This window comes from Peromyscus eremicus, chromosome 12 (genome assembly GCF_949786415.1).
Source record: "Peromyscus eremicus chromosome 12, PerEre_H2_v1, whole genome shotgun sequence".
In the NCBI taxonomy this organism is placed as follows: Eukaryota; Metazoa; Chordata; class Mammalia; order Rodentia; family Cricetidae; genus Peromyscus; species Peromyscus eremicus.
This window is the reverse complement of record NC_081428.1, coordinates 37,515,132-37,530,558: the sequence shown is the minus strand read 5'-3', so window position 1 is coordinate 37,530,558 and position 15,427 is coordinate 37,515,132.

Genomic DNA, 15,427 nt, shown 5'->3' with positions numbered 1-15,427 from the left:
ACTTTTAACCTCTGACACTACAGCCATAAGGAAAAAAAAATTGACAATTCTGTCCATGTTTCACCAGTTACAGTGGCCTCTGGCTGAACAGGTTGCCTGGGGAAGGAGGAAGGGTGTAAAAAAAAGGAGTAAAATATCAACAGAGATATTTTCTAGTGGACAATTAATAGTTGGGGTGACTTAATGTGAGGGCCAACCTTACATTTTGCCCCCTTTTCTCAGTGTTATGACAAAATAACTTGACTGAAGCAAATTATGGAAGGAAAAAAATTCCTTTGAGCTAGTACAGCCCATAATGGCTGGGAAAGCATGATGGAGTTCACGGAGGTGGAAGCATTTGGTTCAAACTCCCCACATCTTGATGGACCAGGAGCAAAGAGCAGGGAATGCTGGCATTCAACTGGCCTTCTCCTTTTCCCATTTTTATTCACTCCAGGAACCCAGCCCACAGGAATGGTGCCTGCCATATCCAGAATAGGTCTTCCCTCCTCAGCAAAGAGCAGGGAATGCTGGCATTCAATTGGCCCTCTTCTTTTCCCATTTTGATTCACTCCAGGAACCCAGCCCACAGGAATGGTGCCTCCCATATCCAGAATAGGTCTTCCCTCCTCAATTACTCTTCTGTAGAAAAGTCCTCATTGACACACCCAAAGGTCTGCCTCATTAATGCCCTAGGTGATTCTCGATCCAATCAGGTTGACAATGGAAATTATTCACAGCTACCAAAAATCATTGTGATGATCTTGAAAGATGAATAAAGATGATTCTATCTTGCTTTCCTCAATGAATTTACTTTAGGAGAGTCTTAGAGCATTAGGACATAAATGAATACTTGGGAGATTCTGGAGGAAATCTCCATGTTTTCTTGCATAACTTAGGAGATGCACTGGGGGAAAAATCAAACAAGAGAGTACTTCTTTAGTCCAGGCATTTTCACCTTCAGTGATATTTGGCATTGGTGTCAGATAACTCTCCACTGTGAAAAGCAACTTGTTCATTACTAGATTTTTTCAGAGACACTTTCCTAACCTCTAGCTGCCAAATGACCATAGGCTATTGCTCCAACCTGTGGCAACCAAAAGTTGCTCCAGACGCTTGTTTGCAAAGAGGTCTTGGGGTAGAAAATCGCCCCTGATCAAAAACCACTGCATCTGACTTTCTGCCATGTTTCTATTGGTTCAGAAACTGGAAATAGGCAACAAACTTAGGATAAACAGTTGCCTAATATCAGGAAGGTTGATATGAAATGAAGGTATTTTTATATTTAGTGAAAATGTACAAATGGAGAGGAACATAAAGCTAACAATAGTATTTTAAATCTCAAATTGGTTTGCCCTTGTCAAGCCATTTTGAAGTTGAGATTACCTCTAACCTCGTTGATTAGGGTATTGAGCAAATACTCTGTTTTATTACCTGCAGTATATGACACCAGCCAGGAGTGTCAACTGATCATTCTTCACCCAATAAACATCTGGTTGCACTGAGTCTTTCCTTGGCCTTCAAAACTACGATAAACGTTGTCTCAGATGGGGACTACAGCTTAGTGGTCGAGCACATGTAAGCACTTGCCTAGCACATGTGATACCCTCTGGCTTCAATACCAAAAACACAGTAATAAAAATAGTATTTACTTACATTTACTTATGCCATTTAATTATACTCTATCATGAAGTAGCTGCTTGGAATAAATGTGTTTCAACCTTTTGTTTAGAAAAAGTATGTCATGCTAGAAATGGGCTAATTTCAGCCACTCTGTAATGCAGAGAGATGATTAATCAAATGAGATTCTGGTTTCTGTTAATAAGAGAAACAAAAAACAAACGAAGAAAAAAAAATCCTTAGTCATATGGCCTTGTGAATTGAATTCGAGAGGTTTATAAGATTTTCCTTTTGTGATTAGAACTTTCATTTCAACGTAAAACTTCCTTGTACACATAAAATGTGGTAAGTACTACAAATCATGTTACAAAAACTTTTGGGAGAGACTATTAGAAGTTTTAACAATGAATAAATGAATAAAATTTTTTGTTAAAATGACAACAAATAGAAGTTTTAATCCAAAGAAAAAGAAGCACTCTAAATATTTGGAGAAGAGTGAATGCTTTAGAGCAACACTTATATTCAGACCTGCTGATAAAAGATAGATTGTATATGGGATAATTTCAGCCACTCTGTAATGCAGAGAGATGATTGATTTGCATGCTAATGTATGCCAAGGGATAAGTAATTCCACCCCTTCTTCTCCCACTAAAGCTCCTCACAAAGCTCAGATTCAATGTCAAGCAAATCTCTGAAAGCTGGTACTCAAAACCACTGCTTGGGAAGAGAAAAGCTTTATGCCTCTAGCTGGACCCATGGACAAAGTCAGGGATTCAGCCAAGTTGTGAGGGTTCCAGCAGTGCAGCCCACTTCCTCTGTGGATGAAGATAAGTGATTAGACTTCCATATTCCTATATCTTCATCTATAAACAGTGGCAAGGAACATTTGAGGTGGGGGAATCACCATATTCACACTCAAACTATGAATGAGACTTGTTACAATGAAAACCACAGCACAACTAAATCCTCCAAACCTAGACCAGATGCTATAATGTTATGACATTTGTCATTGATGATCTGTTGTGTTCCATCTGATACAGATAGAGAGCTGATTTATTCTTCAACAGGCAAAGTAAATTTTATTAGCATGCACTACTTGGCATGTTTTATTACCTATATGCAGCTCCTTTAAAACAAAATAATCTTGTGAGAGGCACAAAAAAAAAAGAGAAAAATCTAAATATACAGAATGTGGTGCTTTTTTAAGAGTGTGTCATTTTAATTATAATAAAACTCCTGATTTTTACTCAAGATTGTATAAAAACAAAACCTTGCTTGGATTATACCCTCAGTCGAATAAGAATAAGAGAAGTTTTTCCTTGCCCCAGTCTTGTGAATAATGATCAACTACATGACCTTGGACAAACATGACTGATTTTTTTGAATTCTTTTTACCATTTTTAGGTTGTATGTATGTGTCAGCAGGTGTTCATGGTAGCCAGAGGGGTCATACTCCCTGGAGCTAGAGTTACAGGTGGTTGTAGATCATCCCACATTGGTGATGGGAATCGAACTCAGATCTTCTGCAAGAACAGTGTACACTCCTATCCCCTACACCATTTCTCTAGCTCCAACATGGCTGATTTCTAGGGAAGAAAATTACATAAATATTATGTGTTTCTATTAAGGAGACTGCAATAATATTGAGAGTAATTATAACATTAAGTTCAAAATGCTTTAGGTGATTTTTTTCCATTGTTAATAATTTAGGAAAGTATCCCCATAATATGTACTAAACAGATAAAAAGGGTACAAATATGTACTCTTACCATTTCAATTGCCACAAAATTCCCAGACTCTTAGAAAATCTACCAAAATGTTAGCAATAGTTGTCTTATTTATTACAATCAAAATTTGCACCCATTTAGTGTGTTTTCTCATATCTATCTATTATTTTATAATCAGAAAAGTCTTTCTAAAATAATAAATTGTTTATAAAAAGAAATTATATGTCTCCCATGGGGAATACACACAGCAGTGAAAATTTTATTCCTAAGAATGCTCAGATGATCTCACACACTGCTAGTATTTCAGAATCAAGGATCATTAAATCCCACGCCTCCCAAAGACTGATTTCCAGGTATTCATTTCCTCTGCTCATTATTGCCGTCAAGCAACCAGCCTTGGAGGTTGGTGGTAAAGGGATGATTGTCTTTGCCACAGACCAGGAAGCCATCACTCAAGTTGAAGAGACAATAGTGGGATGCAGTGATGCAGCTTGGGAAATACCTTATTGATGGAGCCACAAAATAACTTCCTAAATGACCAGAAGTCATGCCCAGCAAATATATCAGCAGATCTCTGTGGCTTTATTACCCAACCCTCTTCCTGTAGGAAATCACCTCCTCCCACATAGGATTCATGAGTAATCATTGTCAATTTAGTAGTGGCCAGAGCTGCACCATAACTCCTTGGAGCTCATCAGAGTCTGAAAGAAACTCACACTACTCTTTCCCAGTGATATTAGAAGCCGTTTCTTTATTTGTCCTATATTTTAAGTTATCTCTTCATTTGGAGAATGCAGTGGTGTACAGCTATACTCCTAACACTCAGAAATCTGATGTGGGAAAACTCCAATTTTGGGACCAATCCAGACTTACATTTTCAAATCTAGATACTCTTTCAAAAGAGGAAAAATCATAACTTGAAGTTTGATTCAAGGCAGCATTTTAGAGTAAGACATCAGAGCTCACACTCAGAGCACTGTCATTACTTGGCCTTTCTGAACTTTGATTACTTATTTCTAATGAGACAATAATGATTCTTAAAATCTCTGGCACACAGACTCTGCAGACTCCCCATGGGAGATCTTGCCTTGTTGGAGGAGGGAATAGGGGGTGTGTTGGGTGGAGGAAGGCAGAAGAGGTGAGAGGAGGGAGAGGGGGATCTGTGATTGGTTTGTAAAATAAATAAAAGAATTTCTTTAAAAAAAGAAACAGATTAAAAAAAACTCTGGTATATAATTATAACTCCCAAATAAATATGAATTCCCTTTGTTGTTAGTAACATATATCAATATAACCAATATAGCATTACTATTTCATTGCTATCAAAAAACAGATTGTGTGTGTGTGTGTGTGTGTGTGTGTGTGTGTGTGTGTGTGTAAAATCACAGCAGTTTCTGGGGAACTTTGATGAAGAATAACTGCTAACTCTGCAGTTACTAAAATTAAAGGCAATTCTAAATTTTTTAAATTTATCCATTTATGAAAGAAGCACTAGTTATAGCCTGCTGTGGGATGTTCTGTATGTTAAATGTGTTGCTCTGATAGGTTAATAAATAAAACACTGATTGGCCAGTAGACAGGCAGGAAGTATAGGCGGGACAAGGAAAGAGGAGAATTCTGGGAAGTGGAAGGCTGAGTCACAGAGATGCTGCCAGCCGCCGCCATGAGAAGATGTTAAGATACCAACCAGTAAGCCACGTGGCAACTTATAGATTAATAGAAATGGATTGATTTAAGATATAAGAACAGCTAGCAAGAAGCCTGAGCCATTAGGCCAAACAGTTTAAGTAATATAAGTCTTGTATGTTTATTTGGTTGGGTCTGAGCAGCTGCGAGACTGGCAGGTGAGAGAGATTTGTCCTAACTGTGGGCCAGGCAGGACCAGGAAAACTCTAGCTACAATAGCCTTAGCATTGAAACCCCTTTCTGCTCAAATAAGTTGCTGATTGTAAAGTTAGATATCATATTAAAGGCAACTCTCATATCAACCCAAATTATGGGAAAACTTACAGCCTTTATCATATACTATTAAACTTTGACTGAAAATAAAGTCACATTTTTCCAGAAAAAAAAAAAAAAGATAACCAGGTCTTCACCTTGGACATCAAGGAAGCATATAAAAGGATTATACATAACAAAGGTTAGTGTAGTGGTCTGTAAGTTCAATCAAGGCATGAAGCTGGGGAGAAGGATACCAGTTCCATGTCAATTTGGGCTGCATAGTTGTCTTACTGTTCTGTTGCTGTGAAGAGACACCATGACCAAGACAACTCTTATAAAAGAAAACATTCAACTGAGGGCTTCCTTACAGTTTTAGGTTAGTCCATGATCATCATGGTGGGAAGCAGGCAGACATGGTGTTAGCGCAAAAACTGAGAGCTTTACATCCTGATCTACAAGCAGCAGGCAGAGCGAGACTGGACTTGGCATGGACTTTTGACATCTCAAATCCCAGCCCCAATGACACACCTCCTTCAACAACACCACACCTCCCAATCCTTCCCAAACAGTTCACCAACTGGGGACAAAACATTGAAATATATGAGCCTATGGGGACTATTCTCATTGAAACCATCACAACAGTAAATGAGTAATTTTGCTGCACCCCTAGTCATTATTTTATAGATAACAAGAGACAACAGATGTATTGAATGAAAGAAAACAGAAGCAAATTGTTTGTGCAGGAGGCCTACATGCCAAGTGTTGTTTCATGTTACCAAAGGTGAGAACACAAAGAAAAGGAGGCTGGGAGTGAAAGATGTTCATTTCTGTTGCTATGATAAAATGTTCTGGCCAAAAGCAATGTAGGAGAGGAAGAGTTTATTTGGCTTATAATTCCATATTGCAATGCAACCCTAAGGTGAAGTGAAGGCAAGAACTCAAGCATACAGCCACATCCCATATGGAGTCAAGAACAGAAAGAAAGGAGTGGATCCTTGCTGCCTATTTGTTATCATCTAGTTTTCTATTGTCGAATGTAGTAAGGACCCCTTGCCTAGGGAATGGTGATGCCCATAATGGGAAGGGTTTTCCACATCAATTCGTAATTATGACATCCCCCAAAGACATACCCACAGGCCATTCCTTCTTAATAATTAAGAATAACTCTTAATAATTAAGAATAACCATTAAGAAAAGGAAAGTGAAAGGCTGTGGTTAATTGCCACCATTTGCTATCAATGACCAATTACTTACTAATTCTTAAAATACTAATGGGTACTAATTATTAAATGATTTCTGACAAAGTAAGTTTTTTAAAAATAATATTGCTCTCACTAGAGAAATGAGTAAATAAAGAGAAAACATGGGTTACCACCATATTTGCTTTTCCAAGCCTAGCTTCCCATCAGCCAACTGTAACAGAATTGTTTTATTTCTACAGATTTCTCCCTCATTAAAATCTTTGATATTCAGATTAATTAAAATGAGCAAAGTTCACAGTTTGCTAAAAATAAACAAATAATAAATAATAAATAAATAAATAAGGGGAATTAAACTCTATTCACAGCACTTCTCCTTTCAAGATGAAATCCTCACAGAAGCCCCCAAATAAGCTACCAACCCACTGAGATGGATTTGAAAGCCGGGAAATACCAGCCAGCACTTCATTATTGTGCACAGTGTTGCTGCAGCAGCAAGCCCTGAGTTTTCTTCACCTCCACAACCTGCCATTTCTCATAGATATGATTGTTAAATCCCCACCTGAAACTCAACCTTGTCTCTCCCACCTCTAGAGCAGTTTGAAATATGGCAGAAAATACAAACACTGCTGTTTTTCTAGTCTAGCTTTTACCATGCTGGCTCTTGCTCCTGCTTAGCTCTTAGACTTTAGACTGAGACGTCCCAGTCTCTAATTGTGAGCAAGTGCAGGACAGTAACTATGGCCCCACTTTCATTCATGTCCCCCAGAACTTAGTGCTTTGGTGGCAGGCTGGCAGTCAATAAATTTTACTGTCACTTGATTGACAGAAACCTCTGACTTCTTGGTGAAATTCAGTCACTACCCATTTGGCAATTTATTTTCAATCCTAATTCCTTTAACTTTGAGCTATGGTTGGTTCAATAGTGTAGCTCTCTTAAGATTTGGGGCCATTTGTAACTTGTAGAAATTCACTTTCCAGGAATTTCTCTTCTCAATTCCTCTTCTCAAGCATCCTGTTTGCAAAATCCTGATGATTATATGATTTTTCTCATTCCTGGAGTCTCTTAAACATATCTCCTTGGCCCTATGTCATGCTGACTCGTCGTGGTGCTCATTACTCTGGAAAGGATCCCTTGTACTTGCCTATCCTATCAATTTTATGGATGTAATATGTATTCTTAGAAGTCTGCTTACCAAGTATTCAGGAAGACCAAAGATTGCATATTTTCTATATAAAAAGCAGTCCACATCTTACAGCAGACCTCACTCTATTTATTTACAAAATCTATCAAGTTGTATGAGAGCTTCCTAAAGTCATCCATCAAATGCCAAGGAAGAGAACTAGGTCAAATAATTTTTTCATTCTTTAAATAGTCATGCTGCTTCCAAGCTCCTCATTTTCTTCTAAAAAGTAGAAGCTTTAAAATTTTGTGTATTGGGGTCTTAAGTCAGTTTTCATTTTGAAGCAACAGGTCAGTTGATATGTTAATTCATTTGAAAAGTTCTTATCTTAAACTCTTGCTTGAACTTATTTGCTTTAGAGTCAAACAACTTCAGGGCAAAGTCACAGTTAGTGGCTTTCCTTTATTTTAACTAACAGTTAACTTCATAAAGGAACCTAGAGATAAAGTGTCTTGTCCATAACGGTTAGTTAGAACCTTACCCTCAAGACAACATCCCAACCTCTAACACCCTCTACCATCTCATCATCTACATCAAAAATCATGAAGATTCAGAAGAGTCCCCTAACGTTGGAAAATCAGAGGAGTTTGTTACCATCCCCCCAAACACTTGAAAACAAACACTGCCATCAGCTCTCAGAATGCTTTTTGATTCACTTACCAATGAATTTTTTAAATAGTGTTTTCACATGTCTAGAGGAAAATGACTCATAGATTTAAAGACAAGTTGGTGGGTGTCAAGGTGGAGCAAGCAAAGTGGGGATTCCATTTTATCTACATCAAAGCTTTAAATCTTAAACTAGTTGTTTGGAAAATCAGCTTAATCTTTCTCAAAGGTCCACATTAGCCAAGGGATCACAAGATCATGTTTGTGCATCGGATGCCACATCCTGCCTGTAGCGATAGCCAAAGAAATCCCCACGAGAAGGGGTGATGTTCATTTCATAGCAGTTCTCGTTAGCAGTGAGATAAAACAGTACAGGGGAATTTTTTCCTTGTAGCATTTTTTATTACCTAAGAAAACGTCAAGTTAAATGAAAATGTTAGACAATTTTTCTCCTTCTCATTAACTGCAAATTGGGTCACAAAATGTTAGATGCGAGTTATTGTAATAATAACCTTGATTTAAAAGTCCAAACTTTAAAGCTCATATGCAATCATGGCATAATATAATCACATTTAAAATGACCTTCCTAGCTAATTTAAAAAGAAGACCCTAAGATTAGAAAAATGAGTGTTATGCATGTGTCACCTCCAAGTTCATGTGTTGAAACCTCACCCCTCAGTGTAAGGATATTTGGAGATGTGGAGTTTAAGAGAAACTAATTGATTAGATAGAGCTATGAAGTGGGGAATCCAAGATTGGATTAGTATTATTTAAGAAAGAAACAGACTAGAGCTAACTCTGTCTCTTATCATCAGAGGACCTAGGGCAAGGGTGCCTTCTGCAGTCTAGGAAGTAGGTTTTTCTCAGAGTCTAATTCTTTGACCTTACAACTGAGAAGTAAAATTCTATTGTTTAGGTCACTGAGAACATGGCACTTTCTTGTTTTGGCAGCCTGCATAAACGTAGTGAGTCCAGTTCCTTAATCATGGAATTGTTTTTTAATTATTATCATGCTCCCCTCTAGAACAATGGTTCTTAAACTTCCTAACACTGAAACCCTTTAATACAGCTCCTCATGTTGTGGTGACCCCAACCATAAAATTATTATCATTGCTGTTTCATAACTGTACTTTTGCTGCTGTTATGAATTGTAGTGTGAATACTTGATATTTCCAATGTTCTTAGGTGACCCTTGTATAAGGGTAGTTCAAACCCCCCAAGGGGGTCATCACCCAGAGCTTGAGAACCACTGCTTTAGAATACAAAAACCTTTCTCTCAGGTGAATGGGGTTGGCAGGGAGGCTAACTTTGGCTTTTTGTTGAGTGTGAAACATTCCTCATTGAACAAGGTCACAGTGATATTCTGAGCACTTCGTTGTAGCTGCATGTGACCCATAAAACACAGTAATTAGCAATCACAAGCTAAAATGCTTTGCCCTGAACTAATTTTCCTATACCACTGCATTTTGATAGATTTTAAATACCTCTTTAGTGACCATTCAGCATAGGGAAATGTTTCCGTTTATCTAGTGACTAATCCTCAGCCTCTTGAATTGAGCTAACATCCACTGGCTTCCTGTGCAGAACTATGGGAGTCAGAGGCGGTTCCCCGGCAGGTAGCTGACAGTCCTTCTGCAGAGAAAATGGGTTCATGTGCTAAAGAAACAAATGGTGCCAGCACTGTGAGTCTCCTACAGGAACAAGAAGTGACTGAATGCCTTGTTGGTTCTCTCTAGACAAAGAAAAAGGAAATAGGGCAGGAGCTTGACTCTTTGGGTATCCCACCCTAATTCTGCATGATTCAAATGAAAATCCGGTTTGAGCAAGGAGTCATAGTTAGAATAAGATCAGAGAAGAATAAAGATTCAGACTTAATTGAAAGAATAGTCCTTTGAGAGGACAGTAAAAATGCTGGTATAATCGAAGCAGAAGAGTTATAAGGATTGACACAAAGAATAAAACCAAAAGAGGGGGCAAACAACTGTGAGAATGAGAGGTGAGATTTAATAGCAATAAATAATAATAATAATATATTAATCGGTGTGTTCTATTAAATGCTATATAGGTACTACAACTTTACCCCCCCCCAAAAAAAAACCCACACAGCTAGATACATAAAGACTCCTCTCTATAATTCAGATGTTGCCAGTGGGGTAGCATTAAGATACATGAAATTTTAAGAGGTTATTATATCATTGGATCTTCCCATGGTGAGTGGGATTAGGTGCCCTTGTTTGAGGACTTTACAGAGGGAACTGAACCGTCTCTTGTCCTCTTCCTCCCACCACGTAAGCACACAGCCAGGTCAGAGGCCATCCCTTAACCTTGTGCTTCTCAGACTCCAGAAGTGTGAGAAATAAACTTCCATTTTTATGAACTGCTCAGTCTTTGGTAGTCTGTTGTAGCAGAATAAATGGATAGAAACCACATGTATCACTCATTTCATAAATGAGGCAGTAGAGACACAGAGGTAAAGTATTTAACCCACACAGCTGGTAGTTACTGCTCTACACTTTGGTTCATAATATTATCTTGCTCCTTGGGTTACTTTCTTTAAAAGTAATTAACTATATGACAGTATCCTCAGCCCAAATTTCATTTACAGAATCAACAGATACATATTCTTTGCTTTTATTCACAATTTTGAACAGGGCAGGACACTGCTTTGAAGAGACCATATAGAATGCCCGTTAAGGCATATCGAAGGCAGCGTGGCGAGTTCCAGTTCCTAGGTCTGCCCTTGACACCTGTGTGATTTGAGGCAGGTTACAGGGCCTTTGGGTGCCTCATCTTTTTCCAGGGTGAAATGGAGGTGCTCATAAGTCTTACATCAGGGGATTGTTTTGAAGACTGAGTGTTCTTGACCAAGTGCTTAAAACAGTACTGACACACAAAAACTACTAAAATGTGTAGTTATATGTAGAAGTCTATGTCTAAAAGCTAACGGGAAAGAGTGTGAGAACAGGGTGATGTTACTGTTTGTTACATTGTGATCACGTCGACTTTCAATATAGCCATATTCACTGGCTAGGAGTTTGTTTTAGCTCCCAGTCTGAGGATTTTATGCCATCATGGTGAGGAAGTGACTGGGACAAGAAAGAGCTTGAGGAACCTGGTCAAACTGTATCCACAGTCAAAAAGCAGACAGTGAGAAACGCTAGTGCTTGGCTCCTTTTTATTTAGTCCAGGATCCCAGCCGGTGGAATGAGGCTATCCAAAATTAAAGTGGGTTCTCCTACCTTAACTGGCATAGTCTCGATAATTCTTTCACAGGCATACCCAGGAACTTGTCAAGCTGCCAATCAATATTAACGATCACATTTACTTTCTTCTATTTTTTAAATAAAAATGTGATGTAAAAATACCACAAAATCATTTCAAACAAAACAAAACAAAACAAACAAACAAACAAAAAAACCTACAGTACTTCTACTGGGAAAGACCTCAAATGACAGCCTCAGTGGCTAATCAGTTTCTCCACATACCAGCATGCTCTTCTCTATTGCCTCTGTTCACAGGCTAGTTCAAACTATGGGACACTCCCTAACATCTCAGGCCTGACTCCTGGCCCAAAGCTGAAAGTCCCACTGAAGAATTACCAGTACATCCAACCACTTCCTAGAACCGATTCACAGAACTTAGATTGGGTCACACAGTGGTCCCTGAGCCAATCCCTGTGATCGGGAGACAGTATGTACTCAGAAGGCAAACATTCAAGGAGACAGAGACCTACCAGGCCTAGTGAGAGGTAGAGAGTGCCCATTAAGGAAAGTGTAGGTGCTGTTCTGAGAAAGGCTAACAGGTGCTGGAGTTATGAGACAATGCAGCCTTACTAGGATACTTGATATTTTTTGACCCTATCCAAATTATGCAGTAGGAACTAGAAAACATTTGTTTCCATGCTTTGAAAGCTAATGATTAGTTCTTTCTCTAATGAAATGATGATGATTTGATTTTCTTTCTCAGAGATTTTCCTTCTTGTTTAGAACGTTTGCTTTCAAAACACAGACTGTTTTAGAAAACACACACACACACACACACACACACACACACACACACAACCACAATGCTCTTCACTTCTTAGTTTTATGAACTTTTGAAATCCTCCATTAGCTGTATTTCTTCATGTTCTCTTATCAAGACAAACCTAAAATTGAATGACACTAAAGGAAAAGAAAACAAGCAACTTGAAAGCTTAGCAAAGCCAAGTTCGGTTTGATTTTTTTTTTGTACACATAATTTTTTTTTTCTTAATTACTCCTGGGGGGGGGGGGGAGAAACGCCTACAACTAATATTTCTTTTCAGCTGTTCCCTCCCCAAAGTGAGAGCACAGCTCTTTTTATCTTTTCATGCATTCTGTACAGTAAAGTCTGTCTTTGCACTGAAATGATCATATTAAATACATCCAGAGAAATTAAAACTACAATGACTATGTCAAGAAAATTTTAATACCAAAATTCATATTGGATAAATGTTGTTCTTATGTTACCCCGTAAAGCTGCAGAGAAAGGTGTCCAAGCACCAGTGTTAGCTTCATTTCATGAAGACGTAACATATCGGAACAGAAGCCCAAGATAGCAGTAGACTTGGAAACCCCTCACACTCTATTTCTGCTTCTGTTCTCCTAGTATCTTCCCATCTTAAAATGTTTGTATTTTCTATTTGTTTATTTCATTCTCTTGTGGGTTTCTGGAATGATTTTTCTGGCTACTTTAGATACAATTTGGCATTAGCCTTGATTTTAAAAACTGGAACCACTTCATAAACAGTAGTGAAATTTCCCAACACGAAATAACTTGATGTGTTAGCTTTATGTCATGTTAACCTCAGAGAGCATGAGGTGTGCTAAAAGTTAATCTGCTCACCTTCCCTTGGCTTCCCACAGAGTTTGATCCCCAGTGTGCCCATCATGCAGACAGTTCTCTCTTTGGCTTCCTCTACAACTTACTCTCAAATCAAATTGTTGAACTCAGAGATGTCTGTACCTTGGTTCTGGCAGGTGCACATTGTTATCCTTCCATGCACTGTTCCACAGTAAGACCATAAAAAAACTGACATTTCTTATGCATAAAAAATTCATGTCTACATTCTGCAAAGTTCATACAGTCCTAAAGGTGACTTAGCCACGCCCAACTTTCAAGTCCAAAATGGTCCATTATGCTTCTCTGTGTCAATGACTGAGGACTGAACAGCTTGCTTTTGTCTCTTTGACATGTCTGGAACATCTGTCTCATAGTCCTCAAGATGTGTCTCATCTAGTAAATCACCCTAGCTTCTGGGAAGATGAAATGGCCAGTGTAGGAATGATGTTTAGTATGATTCATCAGTATGCAATTTAGAGAAAGCATATTGTTAGAATAATTATGAATTGTGTATTGGAAATCCTGTTTTGCTTATTCAGATTTCCTAATTTGGTTGAAGTTCCGAGGTCACCAGTAAGCACCTCAGAAGAGACACAGAATAATGACAACTTTAAAAGAAATTCCATACCCATGTTCTCAAAAGAAGCACTTTATACAAAGGTCTAAAATGAGATAGATCAATCTGATATGCTTAGATTTTCTTAATGAAATTTCATTGGAGGCTTTTTTCAGTATCACACAGCCTCCTGAGGATTGCTATGAGAATAACTGAGTCATATTAGTGTGTCCATCAGTGTCAAGAACAAGCCTGAAGCAAAAGCAACTTAAAAAAATAGGAGAGGATGAAAGCTATAGTAAGTGAAGGGAAAGAAGGAAAGGAAAGGAAAATGGGGAGAAAGAGGCTAAGATATTTGTATATAGTCTTCATAAAAACACTGTTGGCAGGCTAAACAAGCAACTCTTTGCAGACAGACTTGCTGTTGGTTGTTTTTGGCTCTCTACTCTTTGGGGGTCCCACCACTCAGTTCCCAAATAAATCACACACAGAAGCTTATTCTTACTTATAAATGTCTGGCCTTAGCTTGGCTTGTTTCTTGCCAGCTTCCCTTAACTTAAATTATCCCATCTATCTTTTGCCTCTGGGCTTTTCCTTTTCTATTCCTGTATACCTTTCTCTGTTTCTTATTCTGTGACTGGCTGTGTAGCTGGGTGGCTGGCCCCTGATGTCCTCCTCCTTCTCTGGCTCCTTCTTTCCTTTCTCACAGATTTCTCCTTCTATTTCTTCTCTCTGCCTGCCAGCCCTGCCTATCCTTTCTCCTGCCTTGCCATTGGTTGTTAAGCTCTTTATTAGACCATCAGGTGTTTTAGACAAGCACAGTAATATAGCTTCACAATTAAACAAATGCAACATAAACAAAAATAACATGCCTTAAAATAATATTCCCCAACACAGAATAAGTGACCAGTCATCTCCACAGGAAACATGGATGTGTCAAACCTTTAAATAGGTATGAAGAACCTTTGTTAGTTTGGATTAAATCCTGAGAATTGTTTCTGTGATCCAAATGAAAGCATGATAAATTATTCCTATTGACCACTTACAATTCATGAGGAAAAAAATGTCATCATACTAATGACCTTTCTTCTTGAATAATTTGCTCCAGGAGTTACTAGATGGAGTCTTGGTGAGCTGCTAATCTCTATGAGGTGGGGAGGGAGGAGAAACAAATCCAGAGGTGGCAGTGCTTATTATAGGGCCAGCAGATTGCCCATATTTTTCACTGTTGTGGAAAAGCACAAAGTTAAAAGGAACTTGATTGGATTTGAAAATATTGGTGTGAACTCACAGTTTTGATACATGTGTGTATACTTACATACCTACATACACACTTACATAGATGTACAAAGGGGGATAGTGTAATAAACATAGACGTCATGGTATTCAGCCATTAAAATAGTTCCCAATCTTCCATGTCTCTATTTGTACCTATGTATAGTCTCCTCTTATACCAAACATAGGTGACTATATACACACATACATGCTCACATGTATAGTATACACATGCATGCATATATATGATTGATATATTAATTCCCTGGCTACTCCAGGGAAGTCCGAGGGCAGCAATACTTGGGAAAGACTGAGTATACCAGTGCCCAGATCTTGGTTTCTAAATTTAACTCTCCACTAAAATGAGTCAGTGCTCCTCGGCAAATGGCTAACTTTAGGACTAAGCACAGGAGATAAAGATGAACCTGAATATTTTATTCAGTATATCAAGGAAATGTTCAAATGCTTGTGGAAGCC